General features: G+C 35.6%; 1 pseudogene; it reads right to left on the bottom strand.

Moving 5' to 3' along the window:
- Positions 1 to 15,290, bottom strand: part of LOC143389228 (F-BAR and double SH3 domains protein 2-like) — a 131,714-nt pseudogene that overhangs the window by 21,543 nt on the left and 94,881 nt on the right.

Genomic DNA, 15,290 nt, shown 5'->3' with positions numbered 1-15,290 from the left:
AGAAGAACCAACTTGACTTAACTGACATTTATAGAACATAATATCTAACAGCAGCAAGTACATGAGAAACATTTACCAAGATATACCATATACTAGGTCACAAAACAATTTAGTAGGATTCAAGTATGTCAAGTATGTCGGACTACAACAGAAACAAATTAGGAATCACTAACAGCTGTGTGTGATGATGCAAGTAGACTGTAATCCCAACTACTTGGGAAGCTGAGAAAAAAGGATCACAAATTTGAGGCCAGCCTGCAAAACTTAGTGGTCCCTGTTTAAAAAAAAAAGGCTAGGTAGAGCATTTGCTAGCATGCACAAGGTCCTGGGTTCAATACATAGTAAAACAACACACACACACACACACACACACACACACACACACACACGTGCGCACACACACACACAAAAGGGGGAAAAAAAAGAGACCAGTAACAAAAAATATCTGGAGCTGGGCATGGTGGCACACCACACCTGTAATTTCAGTGATTCCAGCAGCTGAGGCAGGAGGATCAAGTCCAAGGTTAGCTCAGGCAACTTAGTAAGACTACGTCTTAATATATAAAATAAAAAGAGCTGGTAGTGTGCCCCTGTGTTCAATCTCCAGTACTGACAAAAATTATGTAAAAATGATTTAGAAAACCCAGAACAACTTTGAGAACATCTTTAAGAAGGTGGGGGAGCCAGGTGTGATGGCACACGCCTATAAATGCAGCATTCAGGAGGCCGAGACAGAAAGATTGTGAATTCGAAGTTGGTCTCAGCAACTTAGTGAAACCCTGTCTCAAAATAAAAAATAAAAAGGGCTGGGATGTGGCTCAGTGGTTAAGTGCCTCTGGGTTCAATCCTTGGTACAAAAAAAAAAGTTGGAGGACTTATCCTCCCTGACTTCAACATTTTATAATTTTTGGGGCGATGGTGTTTATTTCTACTCAACAAAATCCAACCTGTTACTTGGAACACCTTAAGACTCCTAAACAGTCTCCCTCTTCAAATCCTATCTTCACAGATAGTATAGGTTGATTCCAATCACAGTCATGCATTGCTTAGAGATGGGGACTACTTCTGAGAATGCATTGTTAGATTGTTAGGGGTTTTTATCATGGTGTGAACATCGCAGAGAATGCTTACCAAATTAAGAGGCCTATGTTACTACATGACAATTTTTTTTCTTTCTATATTTTAGACGACATAATTCTTATGGGACCATCATTAGATGGGCACCCATTGTTACATCTTGGGAGCAAGTTTTTACCCCTCATATATCAGATCACACACTAATTTCTAAGGTATATAAAGAACTCAAAAAGCTAAACACCAAAAAAAAAAAACACAAAACAAAACAAACAAACAAACAAACAAAAACCCACAACCCAATCAATAAATGGGCCAAGGACATGAATAGACACTTCTCAGAACAGGATATTCAATCAATCAACAAATATATGAAAAAATATTCATCATCTCTAGCAATTAGAGAAATGCAAATCAAAACTACTCTAAGATACCATCTGACTCCAGTCAGAATGGCAGATATTATGAAGACAAACAATAATAAGTGTTGGTGAGGATGTGGGGAAAAAGGCACATCCATACATTGCTGGTGGGACTGCAAATTGGGGCAGTCAATATGGAAAGCACTATGGAGATTCCTTGGAAATCTGGGAATGGAATCACCATTTGACCCAGCTATCCCTCTCCTCAGACTATACACAAAGGACTTAAAAACAGCATACTACAGGGACACAGCCACATCAATGTTTATAGCAGCACAATTCACAATAGCTAAACTGTGGAGCCAACCTAGATGCCCTTCAGTGGATGAATGGATTAAAAAATGTGGTATATATACACAATGGAATATTACTCAGCACTAAAAGAGAATAAAATTATGGCATTTGCAGGTAAATGGATGCAGTTGGAGAAGATAATGCTAAGAGAAGTTAACCAATCCCAAAAAAACATTTTATAATTTTATAGGACTTAAGACAATGGAGTACTGGCATCAAACTAGACAAATAGATCCACCAATGAAACCAAACAAATGTTGAGAAATAAACACTAGTGGATTACTGGTTGACTAATGAGAGATGGGAAAGGCAGATTACAAAGGAAATGAGGAAACCTCTGGGGGGTAATAGATACGTTCATCATTATAATGGTGGTGGTTTCATGGTGTATACATGTGTCTGTATGTATCAGACTGTGCACATTTAGATATGTGTAGATTATCGTATGTCAATTTTATCACAGTAAAGCTGTTAAAAATATTAATAAAACTTGGGAATTTTAATGTCATCTTTCATACAGTACTTGATGCTATAAAACCATTAACTACATTGGAAATGGGACCTTCAATGATGATTCAACAAATGCTTCAGAAATGAAAAATAATAAAAGAATGCACAGCTATTAAAACATCATAGAAGTTAGAGGAAGAAAGGGAACTCAGAGATGGTGAAAAAATTGATAAAGAGCAGGACTTCAGAGGGAGATATATTTTGGTTCAAATGTCACTTCTCTTCATTTATATGCTGTGTGCCTTTAGGAGGTATTTAATTCTCCCAAGTGTGTGTCCTCAACGTAAATACACTCAGGATTTTTGTGCTCATTAATTAATTGTGCACATATATATAACGTATGATTGTATTTGGCAGAATACCTGGGTCATAATACACTCTATCAATGTGAACTCCCTCCATTGAGTAGTAATGCACCTGTCAGAACTAGAGTAAATGGCTTTTCTGAGGTTCAGATAAATATTTTTAACATGTGCTATGTATAAGAAACTGTGTCAGGCACTTTATTTTTTTCTTGTAAGAAATTAAGTTAATTCCTTTATTTCATAGAAATCATAATTGATGAGATAGTTTTAAGAACTTTGAATTAATAACTTAATTTCCTAAAAAAGTCATCATAAACAAAATAAAGTTGATAATAACAACACAGTATTCCACTATGTAGAGATAAATATGATTACTTTTTTTTTTAAACTATGTTGCCTCTGCTGCTTTCAAATTTGCCTTTTCTGTCTCAGGAGTAACTGGGATTACAGGTGTTTGCCACTGCATTCAGCTCATTATCTTTTCTGATGGCTTTTCTTCTAGTAATAACATATATGTACATACATTTTTTATAATTTATTTATCCTCACATTTTTGTGCTAAGAGCATAACATCTACTTTTGTTACATTTTTCATAAATAACATACCGTAATTAACTATAGCTACTTTGCTGTACAAGAGATCTCCTCATTTATTCTTTTCTAACTATGATCATATTTTCTTTAACCATATACCTTCACCCAATCATCCCAATCTCTAGGAACCACCATTCAACTCTACTTCTGAGATAATTTTTTTAAGATTTCACATATAAGAGAGAATATAAGATATTTATCTTTTTGTGCCTGGATTATTTTACTTGACATAATGTCCTTTAGATTTATCCATGCTGTCATGAATGACAGGACTGCACTGTTTTTATGGCTCAACAACATTCATATATATATATGCCATATTTTAAATTAATTAATTATTTGGTACTGGGGCACTTAACCACTGAACCATATTCCCAGACCTTTTTATTTTTAAATTTACAACAGGATCTTGTTAAGTTACTTAGAGTCTCACTAAGTAGCTGAGGCTGGCTTTGAACTTGTGATCCTTTTGCCTCAGCCTCCCAAGTTGCTGGACAGATATGCACAATTGAGCCCAACTAAATGCCACAATTTAAAACCCAGAAATCTGATGATGGATGTTTAGGTTGGTTCCATATCTTAGTCATTGTGAATAGCACTGTGATAAACATGGGAAAGTAGATAACCTCCTTCAACATACTGATTTCATTTCTTTTGAATATGTACCCATTAATGGGATTGCTAGATTGGCACTTGTTATTATGGCTATGCAGAAAGTCAAGGAACATAGTATACATCCCCTCAGAGTGAAATTCTGTACATCTTTTCGCCTACCTTTTGGCCGTAGGTGTCATTAAGTGAGACTGGTTCTCTTGATCTGTGGGCACTAACTTAATAGACATATTCAATTTAGTAATTCTCAGTACCTAGTGAAGGGTCTCATAAGAAGGACTGGCTCAAGGCATACTTACTGAAGTAAGCTGTTCCTACTGAGGATTTGTTAGTTTCACTAAAAGAGTAGGCTCTTTTGAATATGGAGTTTAGTTAAATAAAAACCACGATTGCTCATTTGGAAATACTGTAAATGCAAAAGCAACTGAAGATTTTTGTAGGCACATTCTACAAACTGTTTTCAACAGTTTGCATTTATAAAAATCCGCTGTTTCTTTTCACTGGGATTAGCTTAAACCAAAAACAGATTTTCATATTCAAAAACAAAGACCTCTATACTGCAAGAACTATTAGGCAATACCTGGGCTGATGGAACTAAACTACATCTCAACGGTTAAAAATATTTAATCTACTAATAAATTTGAGAGGTTTTCCATTACAAAAAAAGATTAATTTCCTTGCATTTCAATCATACTATTCAACATGGTCTTCATAATGACTGGAGTCAGAATTTCTGTGTAACTCTCATATTCAATCATCATACTCTTAGACAAAGTTGACTGTTTCCTTTTGTTCAATATTTGGGGGAAGTGGCTAAAGATAGGGAAGACAAGTACATAGTATTAGCTATAATTAGAAAGTTTAAGAAAAAAATAAACCAATATTAAACAAGGACTGCAAATCTCTGTCCAACTAATCCCACTCTGAAAATCTGTACTACAGGAAAAATTCTCAGTATGGAAAAATACAGTCACCTGTTGGTATCCAAGGCAGGTTGGCTCCAGGACCTCTCATGGATACCAAAATCTATCAATGTCCAAATCTCTAATATAAAATGGCATAGTATTTGCATATTAAACAACACACATTCTCCCATGTATTTTAAATCATTGCTTACATTGCCTAATACAATGTAAATGCTATGTAAAAAGTTGTTACTGGGGCTGAGGTTATAGCTCAATGGGAGTGCTTGCCCAGCATGTGTGAGGCACTGGGTTCGAGTCTTAAGAACCACATGTAAATAAATGAAATAAAGGTCCAGTGACAACTAAAAAAATATTTTTTAAAAAAGTTGCTATACTATTTTGTCCAGGCAATATTGATAAGAGAAAAAAAGTCTGTATATGTTCACAATTGAAGTGATTTTTCTCCCAATTTTTTTGATCAGTGGTTGGTTGAATCCATGGATGCAGAATCCAGGGATATGGAAAGCCAATTATATGTGTAAAAATTTTTTATATTATTTAAAATAGCAAAAATTTGGAGGCAGTCTAAATAATGAGCATATAAGAGAACATTTAAGTGAATTTTATTATGCCTTCCTAATGGAATACTGTACAGGCACTGGAAGAATAATTATGAAGATCATCTAGTGACAAGGCATGTTAGGCTGGAAAAATACAAAATTAATTTAATTATGATAAATATATTTAAAATATATATATATCAGTAATGAATACATTTCAAAACATGTTGTATACCATAAATATATATAATTTGTGCTTGCCAATTACATGAAAATGAAGAAAGAAAAGAGGAACGAATTATACCACATTGCTATCTGTAGTGTTATGGAACTTTTGGTCATTTGCCTCCCCATTCTGTTTTCTAAATTTTTTTTTGTAATATAGTTATGTAACTTTTCCTATCATAAAGTTAATATAATTTCAAAAGTTAGGTTGTAAATTGGTTGTGGATTTTGAGTAAGGGAAAACAAAGAAAAAAAAAGGAGGGATGAATGACATAAAGACAGACTAAGTCACTGGCAGCAATTCAAACACAGGAAGCTCTTCAGTTACCCACCAACTGAACATTTACATCAGCAGACTGTTCTCCTTTTAAACAATGTTGCCATATTCTGAGATTCTTTTTTTTTTCTTCCCAGTTTTATATTCTGTACCATGTATGAAGCAGAAGACAAAGAGTCAATGCTCAAGTATAGTTCCTTCCTTATTCTATAAGGTAAATAGACTGTATATTGAAAAAACATTTATATTTTATAAGGCAATTTTCAGTTATACTGTTAATGTCTACCAGTAGTATCAATCATATTTTCTAGATGACTAATGCTTTTGTTGGCATCTATAATGGAAGAAAATATTTGGTTACTAGAATGTGTGCTTCTGCTTTACATTTGTCAGCCACCTAGCTGTCAGTGTGAAGAGATACAATCCTCTCTAAGTTATTTTAGAGATGTTATTCAAAAGCAGGTTAAATAAATATTGGGACCTCATTAAATAATTTTGTGACTGAATCTCTCTTTAATTTATATTGTCAGTAGATCTTCTACAAAATATAATCCCTCAATGAGGAGGGAAGACATAGGATTACCAAGACTGACTAGATAGAAGGAAAATGTGGGATGAGATTGCAAAATACTTACTTTACCAGAGACATGTCTCTAGATGAGCTGATGTCTACATACCACTAGATGCACATTTCCTTCATTCCCCTCCTTTATATCCAGGAGCCCTTCCTCTTTATTTCTTGCTAAAATTCTTCAAGGACTACCTTCAAATGACATTTCCTGCATGAGGCAAACTTCTTCTAACTAGTATTGAGCTTTTCTGGCTGCATGTCACAGAACTATGAGATTTTAGAGCTGGAGATCTTGGAATCAATTAACTTAACATTCTCTCGGAAATCCAGAAAGAAGTGACTTTTCCCAAGGTGTGCTGATGATAGAGGTAAGCAATTTCAAGCGGCCACACAGTGGCCCAGTCACACACTGCTACGTATCACTAAGGTCTATGAAAGTCTTGTCTTCTCTCCCAGCTTGTAAGCTCTTTGAGGAGAGAAAAAAGTTTTATTTACCTCCAATTTGCCTGGAAGTAAGCACAATGTGAAGTGATACGGACCTTCTCAGGTGGTTTAGTCAGAAGAGGTGCTAGTCCAAGGATAGTAATGGGTTTGATTGGTTGGAAACAGTGCTGCTGCTGTAGAAGCCAAAAGCAAGTTTGTGCCCAGAATTTGCTGACATTATAAACTATACAACAAAGTAACCTAAAGCAGATTGGAATTAACATCTTTTAAAAGATGCAATAGGAAGAAATATTCCATGACATGAAGCAACTCTGTTCTAATGAAAACATGGCAAGCTCTTCTAACCCCAAAGTCATTTGGGTGATGTGTGGTTTTTTCCCCTGGACTGAATTACCATTAATAGTGAAATAAAAATAAACCTTCAATAGATCTTGTCTTCTTAAATGTATACCCACACACAATCCTTTTTAAATGTGCAAGTGTATGCCCATTAAAAAAATCAGAATGTTATGTGAAAAAACTGAAAAAACTTCTAAGAATGTTTTAAAACTTTGGCTAATTTCTCTATCAAGGACGCTTTATTTCTGAAGGACACAACATTACAAATACAGTGGAACTTGGGAGATTTTAGCTTTTAGTTTGCTACTGTTCCACCCACCCACCTATGTATCCATCTTTTTCTCCATTTCTTCCTTCAACAAATATGAAGAACCTATTATGTGCCAGACATTTAGCTGTGCAGAGCAATGAACTAGGCAGATATGGCAATTATATTTCAGAAAGGAAGACGGACAATAAACAAAAGAAAACAAAGAAGAGAAGTACAAACTGTGATAACACCATTAAGGAAATAAACAAGATGAGAGAGAGTAATGGGTAACAAGGTGGCAGTAGGAATTTGGTCTGACTAGAATGCATCACATATCCACCTATGTAGTATCAGGGAAATCAATGAACTTTTCTGATTCTTAGATCTTTAACATGACAAACCAAAGTTGAACTGGATGACATCCAAGTGGAAAGACCTTTGGATGTGAAGTAAGAAAACTTAAGCTTGTGCCCCAGGTTTGACAATCAAGTATGAGAGCCTGTGGGAGCTGGAGTTACCTTTACACTGAGCCTCCACACTGCTGAAAAATTTGTTTATTTTAATTTTGAGACAGGTATGGTTATGTTGTGCAGGCAAGGTGCGAACTCCTGGACTTGAGCGATTCTCTTGTCTCAGCCTCCTGTGTCACTGAGACTACAGCTGTGTGCCACCACGCCTCACTCACACTTCTTTAAGATTTTACAACTCTGAATGTTTTTCATTTTCACTAAAGATGACTTCTGAAAACTTCAGAAAGGCTAGGTTAAGTTTTCTATTCTACTACTTCTAGCTAAGAAGTACATTTACTTCATGAATAGAATAAATAATGAGATTGGTAGATAATCATTGATAACCCCATTAATGAGAATGTATTCTTTTTCTGCACATTAAAAAAAACATTAACAAACTGCTTTTATCTTCTCTCTTCTTTTTCCTGTACTTCTTTTTCATCCTTTAGTGAAAGCCCATCATATCCAAGAAAAGAAACCATACCGAGTGTAGTGTGCCATTGCTGGTGGCTGCAGGAGTGCGGGCCCATCGCTCATTTTCCAGTTCTTCCATTACTTGGTTCATGGCACTCTTTAGCCATGTGTCCACAGAAACGCCAATATGCTTTAGCAGGTCTAGCCGGGCTTCAGCTTTCAACTTAATTATCTAAGGAAACCAAGAAAATGATCAGAAATCAAGGCATTTCCCCCCTTTCATTATTAAATTATTTCCCATTTATTTATTTAGGACAATTTTGATATTCACAAGCAATTCTTCTTGGGTATAAAAGGTAATTTATCATTTGCAGAGAGGAGGAGAAAGGAAAAGAACATAAACACAAGAGCAGTCGACCTAAACATGGCAATAGCATACTTCTTCCTTCTATCTATCTATTGGGGGTGGGGGTATGTGCTGGAGATTGAAACCAAGGTCTTGTGCTAGATAAGCATGTGCTCTACTACTGAGCTACACCTCCAGCCCTTGACTGACTGTATCTTCACAAGAGCATAGTACTGATGACACATCAAATATAACTTATGAGGGGCTGGGGTTTTGGTCAGCTGTAGAGCGCTCGCCTAGCACATGCAAGGCCCTGGGTTTGATCCTCAACACCACATAAAAATAAATAAATATAATAAAGGTATAAAAATTAAAAAATACATAACTTATGAATGGGAAAAGGAAGTATGCCATAAAGCCTACTTCCCCCCCCCCTATTAACAAGGCTACCCCTCAGAACATCCTGAAATCCAGTATTTTCAGCCTTATAATTCAACTCTTGGTCTTTTTCTTTTCCTCTATAATCCATCTTTTACAGGCTGTGCATGGTCTCATCATGTCACTTCCCTGCTAAAAACTTCTACAAAAACTCTGGAGTGCCTACTGAATGAATTAACTAAATTTTAACATGGAACAAGCCATCTTTCAAATTTAACTTATTTCCTCCACTACTTTCCACACACCCTGCGCTCCCACACTACTATGTGCTGTTCCTCTAATATATCATGTGCTCTCATGCCTCTGTTTATGAGGGTCCCTCTGTGCATAATATCTTTTTATTGCCTTTTGATGTCTGGTGAGTTCCTACCTTTCAAGAGTCAGTTCAAATATTATCCTTTCTCTGAAGATCTTCATGACCACCCCGCCTCCTTACTCCATACCCCTTTCTCTGCTCCCAAGGCAGGTTATACAGACCCACTCAAAATGTGGTAGCATACACATTACTTTATACTCATCTGTGCAACTGCTGACCTTTTAAATATAACTAGGCTCCTTAATGACTGGAGCACTGACATTCGGTGCTATTCTTCTGATAAGTGTTTGATAATTGTTTTGAATGAGTATCCTATATAAAGTAATTTCTATTGCTCTTCTAAGAAAAGATTTTACTTTGAAGAGGTATACTACTTCAGTTGATATTAATCTTAAGATGCATTCAGTGCCACTGAGTTAAAAACTACTGTTTCCTTTCAATAACCACTTTTTAATAATAAATGATCTCTTTTTAATAATTCTAATATTTTCAGCACAAGCTTAAATAACTTCTTTTTTAATATTTATTTTTAATTTTTTGGTGGACACAACATCTTTGTTTTATTTTTATGTGGTGCTGAGGATCGAACCCAGCGTCCTGTGCATGCCAGGTGAGAGCGCTACCGCTTGAGCCACATCCCCAGCCCCAATAACTTCCCTTTTGATTTGGCTGCCTTTGGTGATTGTTTGTTGATTAATAGTCTTTTTGCTTTTAAGTTATGATGCAGCTGTCAGAAATAGTAGGGACTGGAAAAAAGTTCCTCTTCTACAAATTCAAGAAAGGGAATGACTGCCTCGTCTTTAGTCCTTATTACAAAAAAACTTACTAAACAAGTGACTATAAAACCAATTTTAAATCTGTCTGAAACAGTGACTGCTCTGCTACAACAGGCATGCCTCTGAAAGTCATCCTCCAGTGACAGCTCCATGCTTGTCTGATTGACAATCATCTCCAGCCTCATCCAGTATTCATGCCTTTACTTCTGCTTCGGGTAGTCTGCCATCTCCAAAAACCATGGCTGGGAGCAGGGGGTGAAGTGTGCAGCTCAGTGTAGAACACTTGCTTAGAATCAAGTTCTGGGTTCCATCTCCAGCAGCAAAAATACTGCTCCCTCCAACCCAACCAAATAACTGACCAAACAAACAAACAAACCCCAAACAAAACCTCCACCCATGCTAGGAGTGAGTCAATCCCTAAAACATTCCCAGTCTGCCAATCCCTAAAATTCATGCTTTCCTAAATCCTACATATCAGCTCTTGATTGTTTAGAGAGAATGTTTTGTAAAGATCATTCTGTTCAATAAATGTAATTCATCACACATCAATAGACTTAAAGATAAGAATCATATGATCATCTCAATAGATGCAGAAAAAGCATTCAACAAAATACAGCACCCTTTCATGTTCAACACACTAGAAAAACTAGGTATAACAGGAACATATCTCAACATTCTAAAAGCTATCTATGTTAAGCCCCAGGCCAACATCATTCTAAATGAAGACAAATTGAAAACATTCCCTCTAAAAATAGGAACAAGACAGGGATGCTCTCTTTCACCACTTCTATTTAAAATAGTTCTTGAAACACTGGCTAGAGCAATTAGACAGATGAAAGAAATTAAAGGGATATGGATAGGAAAAGAAGAACTCAAATTAGCACTATTTGCCAACGATATGATGCTATACCGAGAAGACCCAAAAATTTCCACCAGAAAACATCTAGAACTAATGTTTGAATTCAGCAAAGTATGAGAATATAAAATCAACACTCATAAATCAAAGGCATTTCTGTATATTAGTGACAAATCCTCTGAAAGAAAAACTACCCCATTTACAATAGCCTGAAAAAAAAAAAAACCTTGGGAATCAACTAAAGAGGTGAAAGACCTCTATAATGAAAACTACAGAACACTAATGAAAGAAATTAAAGAAGACCTTAGAAGATGGAAAGATCTCCCTTGTTCTTGGATAGGCAGAATTAAAATTGTCAAAATGACCATACTACCAAAAGTACTATACAGATTTAATGCAATTCCAATCAAAATCCCAATGACATTCCTCATAGAAATAGAAAAAGCAGTCATGAAATTCATCTAGAAAAATAAGAGACCCAGAATAGCTAAAGCAATCCTTAGCCAAGAAGAGTGAAGCAGGTGACATCACTATACCAGACTTTAAACTATACTACAGAGCAATAGTAACAAAAACAGTATGATATTGTTACCAAAATAGACTGGTAGATCAATGGTACAGCATAGAGGACACAGAAACTAACCCATATAATTACAGTTATATTAGACAAAGGTGCCAAAAACATATATTGGAGAAAAGATAGCCTCTTTAACAAATGGTGCTGGAAAAACTGGAAATCCAGATGCAACAAAATGAAATTAAATCCCTATCTTTCACCATGCACAAAATTCAACTCAAAGTTGATCAAGGACCAGGAATTAAACCAGAGACCCTGCACCTAAAAGAAGAAAAAGTAGACCCTAATCTCCATCATGTTGGATTAGGTCCTGTAAGTCTCGATAGTGCAAGAATTAAAAGAATCAACAAATGTTATTGATTCAAACTAAAAATCTTCTTTTCAGCAAAAGAAACATCAGTGAGGGGAATAGAGAGCCTAAAGAATGAGAGCAAATTTTTACCACATGCTCATCAGAGCACTAATCTCTAGGTTATATAAAGAACTCAAAAACCCTGACACCAAAAAAACCAAATAACCCAATCAGTAAATGGGCCAAGGAACTGAACAGATGATATACAATCAATGAACAAATATATGTAAAAATGTTCAACATCTCTAGCAATTAGAGAAATGAAAATCAAAACTAACTCTTAAGATTTTATCTCACTCTAGTCAGAATGGCAGCTATTAAGAATATAAACAGGGCTGGGGATGTGGCTCAAGCGGTAGTGCGCTCGCCTGGCATGCATGCGGCCCGGGTTCGATCCTCAGCACCATAAACAAAGATGTTGTGTCCGCCGAAAACTAAAAAATAAACATTAAAAATTTCTCTCTCTCTCTCTCTTCAATAAGTGTTGGAGAGGATGTGGGGAAAAAGGCACACCCATACATTGCTGGTGGGACTGCAAATTGGTGCAGCCATCTGGAAAGCAGTATGGAGATTCCTTAGAAAACTGAGAATGGAATCACCATTTGACCCAGCTATCCTACTCCTCAGTCTATACCCAAAGGACTTACAAACAGCATACTACAGGGACACAGCCACATCAATGTTTATAGCAGCACAATTCACAATACCTAACTGTGGAACCAACCTAGATGTCCTTTAGTAGATGATTGGATATTTAAACTGTATGTGTGTGTGTGTGTGTGTGTGTGTGTGTGTGTATACATACATACATATACATACACACACCACACATACACACACAATGGAATATTACTCAGCATTAAAAGAGAATAAAATCATGGTAATTGCAGGTAAATGGATGGAGTTGGAAAATATAATGCTAAGTAAAGTAAGCCAATCCCAAAAAACCAAATGCCAAATGTTTTCTCATATAAGAATGCTGATTCATAATGGGGATGAGGAGGGGAACATGGGAGGAATAGACAAACTCTAGATAAGGCAAAGGGAAGGTATGGGAAGGGAGGGGGCATGGGGATAAGAAAGGAAATGGAATGAAATGGACATCATTACTCTAACTACATATATGAAGACATGAATGGCATGACTCTACATTGTGTACAACCAGAGATATGAAAAATTGTGCTATATATATGTAATATGAATTGAAATGCATTCTGCTGTCATATATAACAAATTATAATAAATTAAAAAACAAAAAAGATCATTCTGTTATTTAGCAAGTAATAAATTCAGCTTAATTGTTTCACATATTAGAATGGTGGTCTCTTTCTTTTAACTTTGAAATTTCCAATGAGAGAATTCTTTTTTTTTTAATTTTATGTATGTATGTATGTATGTATATATGTATGTGGTAGTGAGGATCAAACCCAGTAACTCATACATGCTAAGCAAGTGCTCTACCACTGAGCCACAATCCCAGCACCCCCAATGAGAGAATTCTGATGACCCTCTCTTGGTGGCTTTCTGATCGACTCTCACAGATTCCACTCATAATACAATTTTAGTCGACCTCTTCTTGGGAAGTTGGTGTCAAAAACAACCTGATCTCTGATTTGTTCAAGTGGGGTTTTATGGCTGAATTAATGTTGTTATCTTAAGAGATTTTAAAGCATATAATTTTTTTTAAATGGAGGCAAAATTTACCATCCTAACCATTTTAAAGTTCAAAATTGAATGGTTTGGGGTATCATATACATTGTTATGTAAAGTAATTAGAGTTTTGGCTTAAAGGGACATCATTTGGTAAATATTCTTGAAAAATTAGCTTTTTTGATGGCTCATGAAAAAATAAATTTAATATGTAATTAAAAGACAGAAAAAAAAGAATCTTTACCTTTCTTTTGTCTTCCCTCCCTCCCTTTTTTGGTAATAGTTTTATGGACATATAATTCATATATCATAAATTCACTCATTTAAAGACTACAATTCAATGGTTTATAGTACATTCACAGTGCACGCAATCATTTCTGTCAATTTTAGAACATTTAATCATCCCTGAAACAGTTCAGTATGATTGAGCTATTGCTCATTCCCTGCTGCCCTGAGCAGCCACTAGTCTGCTTTCTGTCTGTAGATTTGCCTCTTCTGGATATTTAATATAAATTAAATCATAAAATATGTGGATTTTTTTGTGATTAGCTTCTTTCACTTAGCATGTTTTTTTAAAAATTTTTTTTTAGTTATACATGGACACAGTATCTTTATTTTGTTTATTTTTATGTGGTGCTGAGGATCGAACCCAGGGTCTCACATGTGCGAGGCGAGTGCTCTACCGCTGAGCCACAACCCAGCCCCTCACTTAGCATGTTTTAAGGTTAATCTCTGTTGTAACATGTATCAGTAATTCCATCTTTTTAATGGCCAAATAATATTCTGTATTTGTCAACTAATGGACACTTGGGTTGTTTCTATTTTTTGACTATTATAATGTAGTTATAACATTCATATACAACTTTTTCTGTGTGCATGTTTTCATTTCTCTAGGGTGTATAGATAGGAGTACATTGTTGGGTCATAAAGCAACAACTCACTTGCAGAATCACTGTTGATCCCACCAGCAGCATATGGTTTCTCCATATCATGGCAAACAACTATTAAAGTCTGCCTTTTTGATTCCAGTCATTCTAGTAGGTGTGAAACTCATGGCTTTGTTTGCATTTCCTTGATGACTAATGGTGTTAAGCATCTTTTCAAGTGCTTATTAGCCATCTGTACATCATTGGAGAATTATCTATTCAGAGTCTTTGCCCATTTTAAAATTGGGCTGATTGTCTTGTTATTTTTGTCTTTTTAAGATGAGTTTTCATGTATTCTCGAAACAAGTCCCTTATCAAGTACATGATTTGCAACATATTTTCCCATTCTGAGATGTTGTTCACCTTTCTGACAGCATCCTTTATTTTTATTTTTCTGGATTAAACACAGGAGTACATAACCACTGAGCCACATCCATAGCTCTCTGTTTTTTTTTTTTTAGACAGGGTCTCACTAAGTTGCTGAGGGCCTCCATGAGATGCTGGGATTACAGGCGTGTTGCTACTACACTTGGCTTGATCGCATCCTTTAAAGTATGAAAGTTTTTAATTCTGATGAAGTTCAATTTATGTAGTTTTCCCCCCACATTTTTTGCTTGGGCTTTTGGTGTCAAATATAAGAAACTAATCCAAGGTCATAAAGACTTACTTCATGGTTTCTTTTCAGAGTTTCATAATTTTACCTGTTACATTTAGATTACTTTGGAATTAATTTTTGATCTGATGTTAA

Source organism: Callospermophilus lateralis, unplaced genomic scaffold (genome assembly GCF_048772815.1).
Source record: "Callospermophilus lateralis isolate mCalLat2 unplaced genomic scaffold, mCalLat2.hap1 Scaffold_194, whole genome shotgun sequence".
Taxonomy (NCBI): Eukaryota; Metazoa; Chordata; class Mammalia; order Rodentia; family Sciuridae; genus Callospermophilus; species Callospermophilus lateralis.
Note: the sequence above shows the minus strand (reverse complement) of the source record. Positions and strands in the feature narration are given on the sequence as shown.